Source organism: Rhinatrema bivittatum, chromosome 8 (genome assembly GCF_901001135.1).
Source record: "Rhinatrema bivittatum chromosome 8, aRhiBiv1.1, whole genome shotgun sequence".
NCBI classification, from domain to species: Eukaryota; Metazoa; Chordata; class Amphibia; order Gymnophiona; family Rhinatrematidae; genus Rhinatrema; species Rhinatrema bivittatum.
In genome coordinates this window covers 205,881,084-205,898,369 of record NC_042622.1, presented here as the reverse complement: position 1 = coordinate 205,898,369, position 17,286 = coordinate 205,881,084, and the positions used below count along the sequence as shown (strand labels likewise).

Below are 17,286 nucleotides of genomic sequence, written 5' to 3'. Positions count from 1 at the left end.
CAGTCGCGTAAAACCTGCAGCTATCTGATGATTTAGTGCAAAATGTAGCTACAAATAGAGTCCATTACAGTTAGTACGTCGTGAAGCAGGTTTGGATTTTATTTAGATGAAAGCCGAGACCATGCTGCCATTAGGCAAACTAGGCAGTCACCTAAAGCACTAAACATTTTTGGGGGGGGCAGCCAAATCCCACCAGCATGAGGCCCAGAGGGATGCCAGGCCCAGAACCAATCCTGCTGAAAATGGGAGGGCCGTGCTGGTGCCACTGCTGCCAGGAGGAGGGCGTGCTGGGCAGAAGGTGCACATCTGAAAGATCGCCTAGGACCCTAACATACTCTATTTTAGATACAAATGGGAGGGCCGTGCTGGCACCACTGCTGCCAGGAGGAGGGCGTGCTGGGCAGAAGGTGCACGTCTGAAAGATCGCCTAGGACCCTAACATACTCTATTTTAGATACAAATGGCAGGGCCGTGCTGGCGCCACTGCTGCCAGGAGGAGGGTGTGCTGGGCAGAAGGTGCACATCTGAAAGATCGCCTAGGACCCTAACATACTCTATTTTAGATACAAATGGCAGGGCCGTGCTGGTGCCACTGCTGCCAGGAGGAGGGTGTGCTGGGCAGAAGGTGCACGTCTGAAAGATCGCCTAGGACCCTAACATACTCTATTTTAGATACAAATGGCAGGGCCGTGCTGGCGCCACTGCTGCCAGGAGGAGGGCGTGCTGGGCAGAAGGTGCACGTCTGAAAGATCCCCTAGGACCCTAACATACTCTATTTTAGATACAAATGGGAGGGCCGTGCTGGCACCACTGCTGCCAGGAGGAGGGGGTGCTGGGCAGAAGGTGCACGTCTGAAAGATCGCCTAGGACCCTAACATACTCTATTTTAGATACAAATGGGAGGGCCGTGCTGGCGCCACTGCTGCCAGGAGGAGGGCGTGCTGGGCAGAAGGTGCACGTCTGAAAGATCCCCTAGGACCCTAACATACTCTATTTTAGATACAAATGGCAGGGCCGTGCTGGCGCCACTGCTGCCAGGAGGAGGGCGTGCTGGGCAGAAGGTGCACGTCTGAAAGATCGCCTAGGACCCTAACATACTCTATTTTAGATACAAATGGCAGGGCCGTGCTGGCGCCACTGCTGCCAGGAGGAGGGTGTGCTGGGCAGAAGGTGCACGTCTGAAAGATCGCCTAGGACCCTAACATACTCTATTTTAGATACAAATGGCAGGGCCGTGCTGGTGCCACTGCTGCCAGGAGGAGGGTGTGCTGGGCAGAAGGTGCACGTCTGAAAGATCGCCTAGGACCCTAACATACTCTATTTTAGATACAAATGGCAGGGCCGTGCTGGCGCCACTGCTGCCAGGAGGAGGGCGTGCTGGGCAGAAGGTGCACGTCTGAAAGATCCCCTAGGACCCTAACATACTCTATTTTAGATACAAATGGGAGGGCCGTGCTGGCACCACTGCTGCCAGGAGGAGGGGGTGCTGGGCAGAAGGTGCACGTCTGAAAGATCGCCTAGGACCCTAACATACTCTATTTTAGATACAAATGGGAGGGCCGTGCTGGCGCCACTGCTGCCAGGAGGAGGGCGTGCTGGGCAGAAGGTGCACGTCTGAAAGATCGCCTAGGACCCTAACATACTCTATTTTAGATACAAATGGCAGGGCCGTGCTGGCACCACTGCTGCCAGGAGGAGGGCGTGCTGGGCAGAAGGTGCACGTCTGAAAGATCCCCTAGGACCCTAACATACTCTATTTTAGATACAAATGGCAGGGCCGTGCTGGCACCACTGCTGCCAGGAGGAGGGCGTGCTGGGCAGAAGGTGCACGTCTGAAAGATCGCCTAGGACCCTAACATACTCTATTTTAGATACAAATGGGAGGGCCGTGCTGGCACCACTGCTGCCAGGAGGAGGGCGTGCTGGGCAGAAGGTGCACGTCTGAAAGATCGCCTAGGACCCTAACATACTCTATTTTAGATACAAATGGGAGGGCCGTGCTGGCACCACTGCTGCCAGGAGGAGGGGGTGCTGGGCAGAAGGTGCACGTCTGAAAGATCGCCTAGGACCCTAACATACTCTATTTTAGATACAAATGGCAGGGCCGTGCTGGCACCACTGCTGCCAGGAGGAGGGGGTGCTGGGCAGAAGGTGCACGTCTGAAAGATCGCCTAGGACCCTAACATACTCTATTTTAGATACAAATGGGAGGGCCGTGCTGGCACCACTGCTGCCAGGAGGAGGGCGTGCTGGGCAGAAGGTGCACGTCTGAAAGATCGCCTAGGACCCTAACATACTCTATTTTAGATACAAATGGCAGGGCCGTGCTGGTGCCACTGCTGCCAGGAGGAGGGCGTGCTGGGCAGAAGGTGCACGTCTGAAAGATCCCCTAGGACCCTAACATACTCTATTTTAGATACAAATGGCAGGGCCGTGCTGGCACCACTGCTGCCAGGAGGAGGGCGTGCTGGGCAGAAGGTGCTCGTCTGAAAGATCGCCTAGGACCCTAACATACTCTATTTTAGATACAAATGGCAGGGCCGTGCTGGCACCACTGCTGCCAGGAGGAGGGCGTGCTGGGCAGAAGGTGCACGTCTGAAAGATCCCCTAGGACCCTAACATACTCTATTTTAGATACAAATGGCAGGGCCGTGCTGGCGCCACTGCTGCCAGGAGGAGGGCGTGCTGGGCAGAAGGTGCACGTCTGAAAGATCGCCTAGGACCCTAACATACTCTATTTTACATACAAATGGCAGGGCCGTGCTGGCGCCACTGCTGCCAGGAGGAGGGCGTGCTGGGCAGAAGGTGCACGTCTGAAAGATCGCCTAGGACCCTAACATACTCTATTTTAGATACAAATGGCAGGGCCGTGCTGGCGCCACTGCTGCCAGGAGGAGGGCGTGCTGGGCAGAAGGTGCACGTCTGAAAGATCGCCTAGGACCCTAACATACTCTATTTTAGATACAAATGGCAGGGCCGTGCTGGCACCACTGCTGCCAGGAGGAGGGCGTGCTGGGCAGAAGGTGCACGTCTGAAAGATCGCCTAGGACCCTAACATACTCTATTTTACATACAAATGGGAGGGCCGTGCTGGCACCACTGCTGCCAGGAGGAGGGCGTGCTGGGCAGAAGGTGCACGTCTGAAAGATCGCCTAGGACCCTAACATACTCTATTTTAGATACAAATGGCAGGGCCGTGCTGGCACCACTGCTGCCAGGAGGAGGGCGTGCTGGGCAGAAGGTGCACGTCTGAAAGATCGCCTAGGACCCTAACATACTCTATTTTAGATACAAATGGGAGGGCCGTGCTGGTGCCACTGCTGCCAGGAGGAGGGTGTGCTGGGCAGAAGGTGCACGTCTGAAAGATCGCCTAGGACCCTAACATACTCTATTTTAGATACAAATGGCAGGGCCGTGCTGGCACCACTGCTGCCAGGAGGAGGGCGTGCTGGGCAGAAGGTGCACGTCTGAAAGATCCCCTAGGACCCTAACATACTCTATTTTAGATACAAATGGCAGGGCCGTGCTGGCACCACTGCTGCCAGGAGGAGGGCGTGCTGGGCAGAAGGTGCACGTCTGAAAGATCCCCTAGGACCCTAACATACTCTATTTTAGATACAAATGGCAGGGCCGTGCTGGCACCACTGCTGCCAGGAGGAGGGCGTGCTGGGCAGAAGGTGCACGTCTGAAAGATCCCCTAGGACCCTAACATACTCTATTTTAGATACAAATGGCAGGGCCGTGCTGGCACCACTGCTGCCAGGAGGAGGGCGTGCTGGGCAGAAGGTGCACATCTGAAAGATCGCCTAGGACCCTAACATACTCTATTTTAGATACAAATGGCAGGGCCGTGCTGGCGCCACTGCTGCCAGGAGGAGGGCGTGCTGGGCAGAAGGTGCACGTCTGAAAGATCCCCTAGGACCCTAACATACTCTATTTTAGATACAAATGGGAGGGCCGTGCTGGCACCACTGCTGCCAGGAGGAGGGCGTGCTGGGCAGAAGGTGCACGTCTGAAAGATCGCCTAGGACCCTAACATACTCTATTTTAGATACAAATGGCAGGGCCGTGCTGGCACCACTGCTGCCAGGAGGAGGGCGTGCTGGGCAGAAGGTGCACGTCTGAAAGATCGCCTAGGACCCTAACATACTCTATTTTAGATACAAATGGCAGGGCCGTGCTGGCACCACTGCTGCCAGGAGGAGGGCGTGCTGGGCAGAAGGTGCACGTCTGAAAGATCGCCTAGGACCCTAACATACTCTATTTTAGATACAAATGGCAGGGCCGTGCTGGCACCACTGCTGCCAGGAGGAGGGCGTGCTGGGCAGAAGGTGCACGTCTGAAAGATCCCCTAGGACCCTAACATACTCTATTTTAGATACAAATGGCAGGGCCGTGCTGGCACCACTGCTGCCAGGAGGAGGGCGTGCTGGGCAGAAGGTGCACGTCTGAAAGATCGCCTAGGACCCTAACATACTCTATTTTACATACAAATGGCAGGGCCGTGCTGGCACCACTGCTGCCAGGAGGAGGGCGTGCTGGGCAGAAGGTGCACGTCTGAAAGATCGCCTAGGACCCTAACATACTCTATTTTAGATACAAATGGCAGGGCCGTGCTGGCACCACTGCTGCCAGGAGGAGGGCGTGCTGGGCAGAAGGTGCACGTCTGAAAGATCCCCTAGGACCCTAACATACTCTATTTTAGATACAAATGGGAGGGCCGTGCTGGCACCACTGCTGCCAGGAGGAGGGTGTGCTGGGCAGAAGGTGCACGTCTGAAAGATCGCCTAGGACCCTAACATACTCTATTTTACATACAAATGGCAGGGCCGTGCTGGCACCACTGCTGCCAGGAGGAGGGCGTGCTGGGCAGAAGGTGCACATCTGAAAGATCCCCTAGGACCCTAACATACTCTATTTTAGATACAAATGGCAGGGCCGTGCTGGCACCACTGCTGCCAGGAGGAGGGCGTGCTGGGCAGAAGGTGCACGTCTGAAAGATCCCCTAGGACCCTAACATACTCTATTTTAGATACAAATGGGAGGGCCGTGCTGGCACCACTGCTGCCAGGAGGAGGGCGTGCTGGGCAGAAGGTGCACGTCTGAAAGATCCCCTAGGACCCTAACATACTCTATTTTAGATACAAATGGCAGGGCCGTGCTGGCACCACTGCTGCCAGGAGGAGGGCTGTGCTGGGCAGAAGGTGCACGTCTGAAAGATCGCCTAGGACCCTAACATACTCTATTTTAGATACAAATGGCAGGGCCGTGCTGGCGCCACTGCTGCCAGGAGGAGGGCGTGCTGGGCAGAAGGTGCACGTCTGAAAGATCCCCTAGGACCCTAACATACTCTATTTTAGATACAAATGGCAGGGCCGTGCTGGCACCACTGCTGCCAGGAGGAGGGTGTGCTGGGCAGAAGGTGCTCGTCTGAAAGATCGCCTAGGACCCTAACATACTCTATTTTACATACAAATGGCAGGGCCGTGCTGGCGCCACTGCTGCCAGGAGGAGGGCGTGCTGGGCAGAAGGTGCACGTCTGAAAGATCCCCTAGGACCCTAACATACTCTATTTTAGATACAAATGGGAGGGCCGTGCTGGCACCACTGCTGCCAGGAGGAGGGTGTGCTGGGCAGAAGGTGCACGTCTGAAAGATCCCCTAGGACCCTAACATACTCTATTTTAGATACAAATGGCAGGGCCGTGCTGGCGCCACTGCTGCCAGGAGGAGGGCGTGCTGGGCAGAAGGTGCACGTCTGAAAGATCGCCTAGGACCCTAACATACTCTATTTTACATACAAATGGCAGGGCCGTGCTGGAACCACTGCTGCCAGGAGGAGGGCGTGCTGGGCAGAAGGTGCACGTCTGAAAGATCGCCTAGGACCCTAACATACTCTATTTTAGATACAAATGGCAGGGCCGTGCTGGCACCACTGCTGCCAGGAGGAGGGCGTGCTGGGCAGAAGGTGCACGTCTGAAAGATCCCCTAGGACCCTAACATACTCTATTTTAGATACAAATGGCAGGGCCGTGCTGGCACCACTGCTGCCAGGAGGAGGGGGTGCTGGGCAGAAGGTGCACGTCTGAAAGATCCCCTAGGACCCTAACATACTCTATTTTAGATACAAATGGCAGGGCCGTGCTGGCACCACTGCTGCCAGGAGGAGGGCGTGCTGGGCAGAAGGTGCACGTCTGAAAGATCGCCTAGGACCCTAACATACTCTATTTTAGATACAAATGGCAGGGCCGTGCTGGGCCACTGCTGCCAGGAGGAGGGCGTGCTGGGCAGAAGGTGCACGTCTGAAAGATCGCCTAGGACCCTAACATACTCTATTTTAGATACAAATGGGAGGGCCGTGCTGGCACCACTGCTGCCAGGAGGAGGGCGTGCTGGGCAGAAGGTGCACGTCTGAAAGATCCCCTAGGACCCTAACATACTCTATTTTAGATACAAATGGGAGGGCCGTGCTGGCACCACTGCTGCCAGGAGGAGGGCGTGCTGGGCAGAAGGTGCACGTCTGAAAGATCGCCTAGGACCCTAACATACTCTATTTTAGATACAAATGGCAGGGCCGTGCTGGCGCCACTGCTGCCAGGAGGAGGGCGTGCTGGGCAGAAGGTGCACGTCTGAAAGATCGCCTAGGACCCTAACATACTCTATTTTAGATACAAATGGCAGGGCCGTGCTGGCGCCACTGCTCCCAGGAGGAGGGCGTGCTGGGCAGAAGGTGCATCGTCTGAAAGATCGCCTAGGACCCTAACATACTCTATTTTAGATACAAATGGGAGGGCCGTGCTGGCACCACTGCTGCCAGGAGGAGGGCGTGCTGGGCAGAAGGTGCACGTCTGAAAGATCGCCTAGGACCCTAACATACTCTATTTTACATACAAATGGCAGGGCCGTGCTGGCACCACTGCTGCCAGGAGGAGGGCGTGCTGGGCAGAAGGTGCACGTCTGAAAGATCGCCTAGGACCCTAACATACTCTATTTTAGATACAAATGGCAGGGCCGTGCTGGCACCACTGCTGCCAGGAGGAGGGTGTGCTGGGCAGAAGGTGCACGTCTGAAAGATCGCCTAGGACCCTAACATACTCTATTTTAGATACAAATGGCAGGGCCGTGCTGGCACCACTGCTGCCAGGAGGAGGGTGTGCTGGGCAGAAGGTGCACGTCTGAAAGATCGCCTAGGACCCTAACATACTCTATTTTAGATACAAATGGGAGGGCCGTGCTGGCCCACTGCTGCCAGGAGGAGGGCGTGCTGGGCAGAAGGTGCACAGTCTGAAAGATCGCCTAGGACCCTAACATACTCTATTTTAGATACAAATGGCAGGGCCGTGCTGGCGCCACTGCTGCCAGGAGGAGGGCGTGCTGGGCAGAAGGTGCACGTCTGAAAGATCGCCTAGGACCCTAACATACTCTATTTTAGATACAAATGGCAGGGCCGTGCTGGCACCACTGCTGCCAGGAGGAGGGCGTGCTGGGCAGAAGGTGCACGTCTGAAAGATCGCCTAGGACCCTAACATACTCTATTTTAGATACAAATGGCAGGGCCGTGCTGGCGCCACTGCTGCCAGGAGGAGGGCGTGCTGGGCAGAAGGTGCACGTCTGAAAGATCGCCTAGGACCCTAACATACTCTATTTTAGATACAAATGGGAGGGCCGTGCTGGCACCACTGCTGCCAGGAGGAGGGCGTGCTGGGCAGAAGGTGCACGTCTGAAAGATCGCCTAGGACCCTAACATACTCTATTTTAGATACAAATGGCAGGGCCGTGCTGGCGCCACTGCTGCCAGGAGGAGGGCGTGCTGGGCAGAAGGTGCACGTCTGAAAGATCGCCTAGGACCCTAACATACTCTATTTTAGATACAAATGGCAGGGCCGTGCTGGCACCACTGCTGCCAGGAGGAGGGCGTGCTGGGCAGAAGGTGCACGTCTGAAAGATCGCCTAGGACCCTAACATACTCTATTTTAGATACAAATGGGCAGGGCCGTGCTGGCAGCCACTGCTGCCAGGAGGAGGGCGTGCTGGGCAGAAGGTGCACGTCTGAAAGATCGCCTAGGACCCTAACATACTCTATTTTAGATACAAATGGGAGGGCCGTGCTGGCACCACTGCTGCCAGGAGGAGGGCGTGCTGGGCAGAAGGTGCACGTCTGAAAGATCCCCTAGGACCCTAACATACTCTATTTTAGATACAAATGGCAGGGCCGTGCTGGCACCACTGCTGCCAGGAGGAGGGCGTGCTGGGCAGAAGGTGCACGTCTGAAAGATCCCCTAGGACCCTAACATACTCTATTTTAGATACAAATGGGAGGGCCGTGCTGGCGCCACTGCTGCCAGGAGGAGGGCGTGCTGGGCAGAAGGTGCACGTCTGAAAGATCGCCTAGGACCCTAACATACTCTATTTTAGATACAAATGGGAGGGCCGTGCTGGCACCACTGCTGCCAGGAGGAGGGCGTGCTGGGCAGAAGGTGCACGTCTGAAAGATCGCCTAGGACCCTAACATACTCTATTTTAGATACAAATGGGAGGGCCGTGCTGGCACCACTGCTGCCAGGAGGAGGGTGTGCTGGGCAGAAGGTGCACGTCTGAAAGATCGCCTAGGACCCTAACATACTCTATTTTAGATACAAATGGCAGGGCCGTGCTGGCACCACTGCTGCCAGGAGGAGGGCGTGCTGGGCAGAAGGTGCACGTCTGAAAGATCCCCTAGGACCCTAACATACTCTATTTTAGATACAAATGGGAGGGCCGTGCTGGCACCACTGCTGCCAGGAGGAGGGCTGTGCTGGGCAGAAGGTGCACGTCTGAAAGATCGCCTAGGACCCTAACATACTCTATTTTAGATACAAATGGCAGGGCCGTGCTGGCACCACTGCTGCCAGGAGGAGGGCGTGCTGGGCAGAAGGTGCACGTCTGAAAGATCCCTAGGACCCTAACATACTCTATTTTAGATACAAATGGCAGGGCCGTGCTGGCACCACTGCTGCCAGGAGGAGGGCGTGCTGGGCAGAAGGTGCTCGTCTGAAAGATCGCCTAGGACCCTAACATACTCTATTTTAGATACAAATGGGAGGGCCGTGCTGGCACCACTGCTGCCAGGAGGAGGGCGTGCTGGGCAGAAGGTGCACGTCTGAAAGATCGCCTAGGACCCTAACATACTCTATTTTAGATACAAATGGGAGGGCCGTGCTGGCACCACTGCTGCCAGGAGGAGGGCGTGCTGGGCAGAAGGTGCACGTCTGAAAGATCGCCTAGGACCCTAACATACTCTATTTTAGATACAAATGGGCAGGGCCGTGCTGGCACCACTGCTGCCAGGAGGAGGGCGTGCTGGGCAGAAGGTGCACGTCTGAAAGATCGCCTAGGACCCTAACATACTCTATTTTAGATACAAATGGCAGGGCCGTGCTGGCACCACTGCTGCCAGGAGGAGGGCGTGCTGGGCAGAAGGTGCACGTCTGAAAGATCGCCTAGGACCCTAACATACTCTATTTTAGATACAAATGGCAGGGCCGTGCTGGCACCACTGCTGCCAGGAGGAGGGCGTGCTGGGCAGAAGGTGCACGTCTGAAAGATCCCCTAGGACCCTAACATACTCTATTTTAGATACAAATGGCAGGGCCGTGCTGGCACCACTGGCTGCCAGGAGGAGGGCGTGCTGGGCAGAAGGTGCACGTCTGAAAGATCCCCTAGGACCCTAACATACTCTATTTTAGATACAAATGGGAGGGCCGTGCTGGCACCACTGCTGCCAGGAGGAGGGCGTGCTGGGCAGAAGGTGCACGTCTGAAAGATCGCCTAGGACCCTAACATACTCTATTTTAGATACAAATGGGAGGGCCGTGCTGGCACCACTGCTGCCAGGAGGAGGGCGTGCTGGGCAGAAGGTGCACGTCTGAAAGATCGCCTAGGACCCTAACATACTCTATTTTAGATACAAATGGCAGGGCCGTGCTGGCACCACTGCTGCCAGGAGGAGGGTGTGCTGGGCAGAAGGTGCACGTCTGAAAGATCGCCTAGGACCCTAACATACTCTATTTTAGATACAAATGGGAGGGCCGTGCTGGCGCCACTGCTGCCAGGAGGAGGGCGTGCTGGGCAGAAGGTGCACGTCTGAAAGATCGCCTAGGACCCTAACATACTCTATTTTAGATACAAATGGCAGGGCCGTGCTGGCGCCACTGCTGCCAGGAGGAGGGCGTGCTGGGCAGAAGGTGCACGTCTGAAAGATCGCCTAGGACCCTAACATACTCTATTTTAGATACAAATGGGAGGGCCGTGCTGGCACCACTGCTGCCAGGAGGAGGGCGTGCTGGGCAGAAGGTGCACGTCTGAAAGATCGCCTAGGACCCTAACATACTCTATTTTAGATACAAATGGCAGGGCCGTGCTGGCACCACTGCTGCCAGGAGGAGGGCGTGCTGGGCAGAAGGTGCACGTCTGAAAGATCGCCTAGGACCCTAACATACTCTATTTTAGATACAAATGGCAGGGCCGTGCTGGCACCACTGCTGCCAGGAGGAGGGCGTGCTGGGCAGAAGGTGCACGTCTGAAAGATCGCCTAGGACCCTAACATACTCTATTTTAGATACAAATGGCAGGGCCGTGCTGGCACCACTGCTGCCAGGAGGAGGGCGTGCTGGGCAGAAGGTGCTCGTCTGAAAGATCGCCTAGGACCCTAACATACTCTATTTTAGATACAAATGGCAGGGCCGTGCTGGCACCACTGCTGCCAGGAGGAGGGCGTGCTGGGCAGAAGGTGCACGTCTGAAAGATCGCCTAGGACCCTAACATACTCTATTTTAGATACAAATGGCAGGGCCGTGCTGGCACCACTGCTGCCAGGAGGAGGGCGTGCTGGGCAGAAGGTGCACAGTCTGAAAGATCCCCTAGGACCCTAACATACTCTATTTTAGATACAAATGGCAGGGCCGTGCTGGCGCCACTGCTGCCAGGAGGAGGGCGTGCTGGGCAGAAGGTGCACGTCTGAAAGATCGCCTAGGACCCTAACATACTCTATTTTAGATACAAATGGCAGGGCCGTGCTGGCGCCACTGCTGCCAGGAGGAGGGCGTGCTGGGCAGAAGGTGCACGTCTGAAAGATCGCCTAGGACCCTAACATACTCTATTTTAGATACAAATGGCAGGGCCGTGCTGGCACCACTGCTGCCAGGAGGAGGGTGTGCTGGGCAGAAGGTGCACGTCTGAAAGATCGCCTAGGACCCTAACATACTCTATTTTAGATACAAATGGCAGGGCCGTGCTGGCACCACTGCTGCCAGGAGGAGGGCGTGCTGGGCAGAAGGTGCACGTCTGAAAGATCGCCTAGGACCCTAACATACTCTATTTTAGATACAAATGGGAGGGCCGTGCTGGCACCACTGCTGCCAGGAGGAGGGTGTGCTGGGCAGAAGGTGCACAGTCTGAAAGATCGCCTAGGACCCTAACATACTCTATTTTAGATACAAATGGCAGGGCCGTGCTGGCGCCACTGCTGCCAGGAGGAGGGCGTGCTGGGCAGAAGGTGCACGTCTGAAAGATCGCCTAGGACCCTAACATACTCTATTTTAGATACAAATGGGAGGGCCGTGCTGGCGCCACTGCTGCCAGGAGGAGGGCGTGCTGGGCAGAAGGTGCACGTCTGAAAGATCGCCTAGGACCCTAACATACTCTATTTTAGATACAAATGGGAGGGCCGTGCTGGCACCACTGCTGCCAGGAGGAGGGCGTGCTGGGCAGAAGGTGCACATCTGAAAGATCGCCTAGGACCCTAACATACTCTATTTTAGATACAAATGGGAGGGCCGTGCTGGCGCCACTGCTGCCAGGAGGAGGGCGTGCTGGGCAGAAGGTGCACATCTGAAAGATCGCCTAGGACCCTAACATACTCTATTTTAGATACAAATGGGAGGGCCGTGCTGGCGCCACTGCTGCCAGGAGGAGGGTGTGCTGGGCAGAAGGTGCACGTCTGAAAGATCGCCTAGGACCCTAACATACTCTATTTTAGATACAAATGGCAGGGCCGTGCTGGCGCCACTGCTGCCAGGAGGAGGGCGTGCTGGGCAGAAGGTGCACGTCTGAAAGATCACCTAGGACCCTAACATACTCTATTTTAGATACAAATGGGAGGGCCGTGCTGGCGCCACTGCTGCCAGGAGGAGGGGGTGCTGGGCAGAAGGTGCACGTCTGAAAGATCGCCTAGGACCCTAACATACTCTATTTTAGATACAAATGGGAGGGCCGTGCTGGTGCCCACTGCTGCCAGGAGGAGGGCGTGCTGGGCAGAAGGTGCACATCTGAAAGATCGCCTAGGACCCTAACATACTCTATTTTAGATACAAATGGCAGGGCCGTGCTGGCGCCACTGCTGCCAGGAGGAGGGCGTGCTGGGCAGAAGGTGCACATCTGAAAGATCGCCTAGGACCCTAACATACTCTATTTTAGATACAAATGGGAGGGCCGTGCTGGCACCACTGCTGCCAGGAGGAGGGCGTGCTGGGCAGAAGGTGCACAGTCTGAAAGATCGCCTAGGACCCTAACATACTCTATTTTAGATACAAATGGCAGGGCCGTGCTGGCGCCACTGCTGCCAGGAGGAGGGCGTGCTGGGCAGAAGGTGCACGTCTGAAAGATCCCCTAGGACCCTAACATACTCTATTTTAGATACAAATGGCAGGGCCGTGCTGGCGCCACTGCTGCCAGGAGGAGGGCGTGCTGGGCAGAAGGTGCACGTCTGAAAGATCGCCTAGGACCCTAACATACTCTATTTTAGATACAAATGGCAGGGCCGTGCTGGCACCACTGCTGCCAGGAGGAGGGCGTGCTGGGCAGAAGGTGCACGTCTGAAAGATCGCCTAGGACCCTAACATACTCTATTTTAGATACAAATGGCAGGGCCGTGCTGGCGCCACTGCTGCCAGGAGGAGGGCGTGCTGGGCAGAAGGTGCACGTCTGAAAGATCCCCTAGGACCCTAACATACTCTATTTTAGATACAAATGGCAGGGCCGTGCTGGCGCCACTGCTGCCAGGAGGAGGGCGTGCTGGGCAGAAGGTGCACATCTGAAAGATCGCCTAGGACCCTAACATACTCTATTTTAGATACAAATGGGAGGGCCGTGCTGGCACCACTGCTGCCAGGAGGAGGGCGTGCTGGGCAGAAGGTGCACAGTCTGAAAGATCGCCTAGGACCCTAACATACTCTATTTTAGATACAAATGGCAGGGCCGTGCTGGTGCCACTGCTGCCAGGAGGAGGGCGTGCTGGGCAGAAGGTGCACGTCTGAAAGATCGCCTAGGACCCTAACATACTCTATTTTAGATACAAATGGGAGGGCCGTGCTGGCGCCACTGCTGCCAGGAGGAGGGCGTGCTGGGCAGAAGGTGCACGTCTGAAAGATCGCCTAGGACCCTAACATACTCTATTTTAGATACAAATGGCAGGGCCGTGCTGGCGCCACTGCTGCCAGGAGGAGGGCGTGCTGGGCAGAAGGTGCACATCTGAAAGATCGCCTAGGACCCTAACATACTCTATTTTAGATACAAATGGCAGGGCCGTGCTGGCACCACTGCTGCCAGGAGGAGGGTGTGCTGGGCAGAAGGTGCACGTCTGAAAGATCGCCTAGGACCCTAACATACTCTATTTTAGATACAAATGGCAGGGCCGTGCTGGCGCCACTGCTGCCAGGAGGAGGGGGTGCTGGGCAGAAGGTGCACGTCTGAAAGATCGCCTAGGACCCTAACATACTCTATTTTAGATACAAATGGCAGGGCCGTGCTGGCACCACTGCTGCCAGGAGGAGGGCGTGCTGGGCAGAAGGTGCACGTCTGAAAGATCGCCTAGGACCCTAACATACTCTATTTTAGATACAAATGGGAGGACCGTGCTGGCACCACTGCTGCCAGGAGGAGGGTGTGCTGGGCAGAAGGTGCACGTCTGAAAGATCGCCTAGGACCCTAACATACTCTATTTTAGATACAAATGGGAGGGACCGTGCTGGCACCACTGCTGCCAGGAGGAGGGCGTGCTGGGCAGAAGGTGCACGTCTGAAAGATCGCCTAGGACCCTAACATACTCTATTTTAGATACAAATGGCAGGGCCGTGCTGGCACCACTGCTGCCAGGAGGAGGGCGTGCTGGGCAGAAGGTGCACATCTGAAAGATCGCCTAGGACCCTAACATACTCTATTTTAGATACAAATGGCAGGGCCGTGCTGGCACCACTGCTGCCAGGAGGAGGGCGTGCTGGGCAGAAGGTGCACGTCTGAAAGATCGCCTAGGACCCTAACATACTCTATTTTAGATACAAATGGGAGGGCCGTGCTGGCGCCACTGCTGCCAGGAGGAGGGCGTGCTGGGCAGAAGGTGCACGTCTGAAAGATCGCCTAGGACCCTAACATACTCTATTTTAGATACAAATGGCAGGGCCGTGCTGGCACCACTGCTGCCAGGAGGAGGGCGTGCTGGGCAGAAGGTGCACGTCTGAAAGATCGCCTAGGACCCTAACATACTCTATTTTAGATACAAATGGCAGGGCCGTGCTGGCACCACTGCTGCCAGGAGGAGGGCGTGCTGGGCAGAAGGTGCACGTCTGAAAGATCGCCTAGGACCCTAACATACTCTATTTTAGATACAAATGGCAGGGCCGTGCTGGCACCACTGCTGCCAGGAGGAGGGCGTGCTGGGCAGAAGGTGCACGTCTGAAAGATCGCCTAGGACCCTAACATACTCTATTTTAGATACAAATGGCAGGGCCGTGCTGGCGCCACTGCTGCCAGGAGGAGGGCGTGCTGGGCAGAAGGTGCACGTCTGAAAGATCGCCTAGGACCCTAACATACTCTATTTTAGATACAAATGATGCTCTGATCTGCTAACAGGAGCAATATTCCATTCTGCTTTCAAGGTTGGGTGCTTCTTTCGAACTATGAATATGCAGTAGTCATACAGTATAGTAACAACTACACCCACCTCGATTTGGGGTTGCTTTTTTTTATTTGCATTTACAATTTTCCTCAAGCAATCTCGAACAAGCAAAGCATATGTCTCAATGGGCTTAACCATCAATGACACTACATTTAAACACAGCATCTTTCTAATTGTTACCCGGTTTGGGTATTGTTTAAATGGAATCTGGAATAATGGAAAACAATTTTAAATTCAGCTGAGCAATTATGCTGCCATTAACTTCAGCAAATAAAACTTCAATAGAAAGCAGCACTTTAACAAATCAGCCATCGCATGAGGGTAACTTACTGGTGTGGTAGATACTACCCTTTAACAATGTGATGCAACTCCATCATCGCTCGCTACTCCAACGGCAGGGGGAAAAGAGGAATTGGATTCAGACAACAAGCAAAGACACTGAACCGTACGGTGTGGGAAAACACATAAGCATGCGGGTAACTTGCTTGATGCGACAGTTAGCTACCCCTTAACCAAAAGCCTGATTCTACACTTCTGATGCAACTCCAACATCGCTCATTGCTCTCTGATTCAACGGCAGGGGGGGGGGGGGGGAAGGAAATTGGTCTAAACAGTAACCAACAAGAGCCCTGACCTTGCCGGTCTGAGTAACCGATAGGTATGGGAGACTGATAACCATGGGAGCTTGCTGGGAAGACTGGATGGGCCGTCACTTTCTATGTTTCTAAAGCTATAGCAATAATAGATACGAAAAACTGATAAGCTTCTACTGAAGAGTTTAGCCATTATACAGGAGGGAAAAGAAAACTGCCTTTAGCCAGGAAACCCAGGAGAGGCCACCCCAGATGGAAACCATTCATTTAGCCAATGGGAATCTGTTTTCCTGCTCTGAAAGCATCTCACTATTGCATTACCAAAGATTAACTTTTGGCACTATTATGCCTCCTAAGGTTCACCAGTGCCAAAAAGGTTTTATATCATCTTCCATTTCAAGGTACCAGCAGAGCCCCCAGATATTATCCATAGCAGGGTACAGTACTCTAGTCCTGGAGAGCTGCAAATGGGTCTGGTTTTCAGCATAACAAATATATATTAATGGATTTGTCGTTTAAAACAAACATTTTTCATAAATATTCATTGTCATGACCATGAAACTCTAGGGGACCAGAGTTACTGTCTGCCGTACTTCCCTTTCTCCTAGAATCGCCTCCCACACACAGGCCAAGTATTGTGGCTGCCTCCCATGGCCAAGAAAACCCAATGTAGTTTATCCAGATATCACTTCCGGTGTTGCCCTTTGTCCAGCCGCAAGGTGCCACCTTGCCCCAGCAGCGGCCCAGAGGCTGTGAGCTCTGAATCACAGCCTCGCCTTGAGAAGCAGGAACAGGATCCTGCAAAATACACTCCACTATGTCACCAAAAGGATCGGATATACATAGCAAACAACCCCCCATCCAAGAACCTATGAAACTTTGGCACAGATAGCTGAGAAAAGAGCTAGGACGTAGAGAATGGCAGCTGTGTCTTTTGAAAATATTTCCACTAAACCTCTGGTAACCAGACAGTGGTCTACACTGCCAACGCATGCGGAGGAAAGGAGGAAATGGGAATGACAGCAGGGTAAAAACAGATTTTTTTTCCTTCAGATTCAAATAAGGCTGCCAGCTTTCCACATTGCTGGTTTTAATTAATTTTGAGCTTCAAATGGTGTAAACTACAAAATGCAAAATCCATTTGCAGTAAACAGTGTGTATGTGTAAATGTGGATCATCTTCTCGCTATGTCTCATCTGCAGATGGTAACGTATCTAAGGGCTTGCTCTGCACAATGCTCACACTATTTTCATAGATGTGATGAATGCATTGCCATTGGCTTCTGCATCATGGCTGGACTGAGCACGAGGGACAGAAGGGAATGCCACAACTGCAGCAAACACACTTTTCCTTCTAATCTAACCTTGAAACTTGCCATCTTCAAGTCCTTAGGTTACATCGCACTGGTTGGGCTTTTCTGAGCAAGACCAAAGAAAAGCTAATTTAGCATCTGTCAATATCGATGAGGTGCGGCAAACTGGAAATCCGGTAACATCTCGGATTAGGAGGGCTGGCACACGCACACAATGGAGCAGCTCACCTGACAAAGATGGGACAAGTGCAATAGACAATATGAAGTGGCTTCCATTCTTGGAGTTCCTTGAAAATGAACTTACGGGCCGATTCAGTAAAGTCCGCGGGAGAGCGGACGAATGCCCGCTCTCCCGGCGCATGCACCGGCCACTCGCCGGTGCGCGCGATTCAGTATTCAAATTAGGTGGTGCGGTAGAAACAGGCAAAAGGAGGCGCTAGGGACACTAGCACG

The 17,286-nt window shown here is 54.3% G+C and overlaps 1 protein-coding gene across 2 annotated transcripts in view; it reads right to left on the bottom strand.

Moving 5' to 3' along the window:
• Positions 1-17,286, bottom strand: part of AP2B1 (adaptor related protein complex 2 subunit beta 1) — a 340,179-nt gene that overhangs the window by 165,295 nt on the left and 157,598 nt on the right. The gene's annotated exons all lie outside the window — the stretch shown is intronic.